General features: G+C 41.9%; 1 non-coding gene across 1 annotated transcript; it reads left to right on the plus strand.

The window, feature by feature from the left end:
• The first annotated feature begins 2,475 nt into the window (after positions 1–2,475).
• Positions 2,476–2,639, plus strand: LOC141424340 (U1 spliceosomal RNA). The gene has a single exon (XR_012449290.1). It is a non-coding gene; the product is annotated as a U1 spliceosomal RNA (small nuclear RNA).
• Positions 2,640–3,896: the final 1,257 nt, after the last annotated feature.

Raw genomic sequence — 3,896 nt, forward strand, 5'->3', positions numbered from 1 at the left:
TGCTTTATTAGTCTGACTAAATATGCTTACTCTCTATTTCCTTTGCAGGCATTAGTCTAGTTGTCATTTACCTGTTGCATGTATTCAAGTTTCTGCTGAAATAGGGAAAGCTTTGCTTAAGACAGTTCTTTGCTTAAGACAGAACTGTGTGAAAAAGTTTATTTTTGCTCTGCCCTTCCTGGTTGTTAATTCTTTGCTTGTCAATTTTAAATGAATTTATAGGGATACAGAATAAGAAGAATTTTAACTCTTAAAGCTAAACCCCAAAGGCAGAAACAACTCTTCTTTAGTGTCTTATTTAATATTGGTTCACTGTGGGAAGTTAGACCCTTCTGTGTGCTAAGAGACAATATTGTCACAGGCAGAGAGGTAGTCACAGAAGATGCACCAGGGTCAGCCTTGTATGAAAAAAACACAAACCATCTGAGCTCAGGGTATCCAAACCTGTCTCTAAGTCCCCTTATTGTGTGTTTTTATTAATGCACTCTTGTGTTCACTTGGCCTATAGTACATCTGCTCACCTGCAACGGAGAAGGACAAGGCTCACTAATAAAGCCAGGAGGAGGAGTTGAACACTGGGTTTAAACGTGAAGTCAGAAAGTGGTTATGTTAATTTTTTTCACAGAGCCAGGTGAGAGAGGCAGCTCCTGACCAGCTGGGCAGATTCAACCACTTTTCTGCCTTAGAGTCGAGAAGAAACCTATGCACTCTGGGGCTTGCTAAGTCTCAGGTCCTGTCCAAGCCTTTACCTGTATCATCCATGAAGCATCCCTCCTCTTGACAACCTTTTGAGGGGGGGTTCCAAATGAGGAAACTGAAGCTAAAGAGGAGTCAACTGTTGAAGCTAACATGACGAGGAAATGGCTTAGATGTGAGCCACAGCCGGTCCCCAACAACTCCAAGAACCACATTTTCCCACTTAGTAGATTTCCCACTGATTGATACAAGTCTAACAGGCCGCACAGAGGAGCAAGCAACTAAGGATGCTTAATCAGCATTTCCTGTGTTTCTTTGGCTTAGCTGCATCTTGTTGCTGATCTGCCTGCTTTCAGTCCCAGATTCACCAACTCATTTTACACAGCCACCAGAGAGCTCACCCCACAATGGCATTGTTGCTTGTTATTCTCAAACTAAGACCCTGTTTCCCATATGAAAATATTCTAGGGCCTTGCCCTGCATAGAAAAGAAATTGAGGAGACTTGAGAGAGAACCATTTAAAGGATAAGGTTTTAGCAGAGGTCAAGAAAGGCCAAGTCAAAGTTAAAGGAAGGAAATTAACCTGAAAAAAGGAATGAGAATTTTTTCTGTGATATGAAGGAAAGAGGAAAAAATGGGTCTTAAAGCTAGATTCTTGGAGCTGGAGGGTTCTTAAAAGGGAATCTCATACAAGAGATAATATATGTGAACACCCGAAAAATCTTTCACAGATATATGACCTTTGCGCATCTTCCCAGAGTCATAAAAGAAAATTTTTCTCAAGCGATGACAGTAACATTCTGTAATAATGAGAATGCTATCCATGCTGGTCTCCAGTGCTGCCCAAACACTCATTCAGAAGCAGCAATTACACAGAGGACACTGTGTTACACCACCCAGCTTTGCCCAAAATCGTTCTGGCTCCTGGCCCCATTAATAGGGAACTGCTTTGCCCAAGGTCACATGGCTCTAGGCAGCCCATACTTAGTGACTGAGTGTCCTGAGGTAAGAACACCTCATCATCTGGTTCAACTTGGGAAAGGCCATTGTCGCTCAAGAGCTCTGCAGGAGGTTGGCCAAGGTCAGCCTGGGCCTACATCATAACTTGGCTTTCTACTCTATCCAGTTCTGAGTAGCCCTCTCCCCTCCACAGGTATGAAGGATCCCCCTTAAAAAATATCCTATATCCTGCACCCTAAATACTATCTCAGACTGTCCCCTCATTCAGCAACCTGCAATAGGACTTTTTTTTTTTTTTTTGAGAGAGAGTCTTGCTATGTAGCACAGGCTGGCCTTAAACTTGTGAACCTCATGCCCGCCTCCTGAGTGCCATAGCATGTTTTAATAAGCAAAGGGAATAGAGCAAAATAGAAAACTTGTGTGCCCTCTGCTATATCCCAAGATCATTCAGACATAAGACAGCATGAGATCACTCATTTTGGGGCTTGGATAATTGCTTAAGCAGGTCTGTTAGTTAGCTGAGTTATTACCAAAACAGCCATAATGATTTACTCTTATTAATAAAACTTTATGAGGTTACGCAGTTTCTTTACCACATATTTATTTGCTCAAAAAAATTATTTAACACCTACCCAGGTACCTAAGTAGGAGCTGGGGATGCAGAAATGAAAAAAAAAGTTCCAACCATTATGGACACAACCTTCAGAACACAAGAAGAGCTACTGTAGAAGCATGAACACAAACTTTGGGAGTCCTCTGGTGTGAATTTTCAGGAACTCACAGAATAAGAAGAATTTTAAGTCTTAAAGCTAATCCCCAATACTTACCTGGCAGGGGAGATACCAAGATCACAAAGGTGGTTTCCCCAGGCTGAGGCTCATCTATTGCACTCCAGATGTGTTGACCCCTGTGATTTCCTCAAATGTGGGAAACTGGACTGCAAAATTTGTGGTAGTGGGGGACTGTGTTCATGCTTTCCCCTGACAAAAATATAAAAGTTAACCCCCAAAGCAGGAATAAGTTTCTTTTAAGTAACTTGTTTAATATTGGTTCAGGGAGATTGGGGGTTAAGAAGTGACAAATAGGTCATAATTGGAGTTTCAAGATGGCCAAAAGAGAATTCATCAGAACACATGGAAATGATTGCCTTCAGCACAGACATTTGACCATGGTAGTGAGCAACACATACCCTGGAGGTAGACTGTGGGGCTTTGAATCATGCCTTCATCATTTCTTATAAAGTTCTATTTCTTAGCAAGTGAGTTACTTAATTTCTCTGGGTCTCCATCTCCTCCTTTATATGATGATGTTATAAGACTAGATAGATGTTAAACTAGTCTGCTCAGGTCACTGCAACAGAACATCACAGACCATGTAGCTTAAACATTTATTTCTTATGGTTCTGAAGTCTGGGAAGTCCAAAACCAAGGTGTTGGCAGATTCAGCTCCCCTGTGAGGGATTCCCTTCCTGGATTTCAGATGGTAACCTTCTCCTTGTGCAGTCATGTGGTGTAGAGAGACACCAGAGAGGGGAAGCAAGCTCTCTGGTGTCTCTTTATAAGGGTCCTAATCCCATGATGTAGGCCCATCCTCATGACTTCATTATAACCTAATCCCTTCCCAAAGGCCCCATCTCCAAATACCACCACACTGGGGTTATGCTTCAACATAAGAATTCAGTGCCAAGATACAGGCAGGACTGAGACCAGAGACATAGCTAATGCTGCATTTACCAGTGCTCACTGTTATTATTATAAAATCCTAGGAGCTGAGTCCAAACCTGGGAAATGTAAAAAGGGTCAAGGGCTCCTGGGTCTGAACTCAGTTCTTTGGGGTCAAATTGTCTCCCAGAGGAAGGTGGAAAGTGAGCTAATCCTGGAGAATTAAGAACAGGCTTATTTTCATGCAAATATTGGTTTGGAGGGTCCCTTTGCAATCAATTACCACTAAAGTGAAAATCTAAAACCTCTTACTCTCTTCACTTCCCACCTTCTCTAGGCTTTCCTTTCTTTTCTTTGTGATCAAATGTGAAAGGAGCTCAGAAGTATGTTCACTTAGGGGATTACTCTTGTTAGTGAGTGTTTAGCTTTTAATCCCACAGGGTACATGCAGGTTGAAATATAAGACATCATAGGAAAAGAAGAATTTAGCAGGGTTAATCTAGAGGTGAGAGGTGAACAGGGATGAAATGGGATCCAAAGTAAACCCAGCTCAATGAAAATACTAGCTAGTTTTGAAAG

This window comes from Castor canadensis, chromosome 6 (genome assembly GCF_047511655.1).
Source record: "Castor canadensis chromosome 6, mCasCan1.hap1v2, whole genome shotgun sequence".
Lineage (NCBI taxonomy): Eukaryota > Metazoa > Chordata > Mammalia > Rodentia > Castoridae > Castor > Castor canadensis.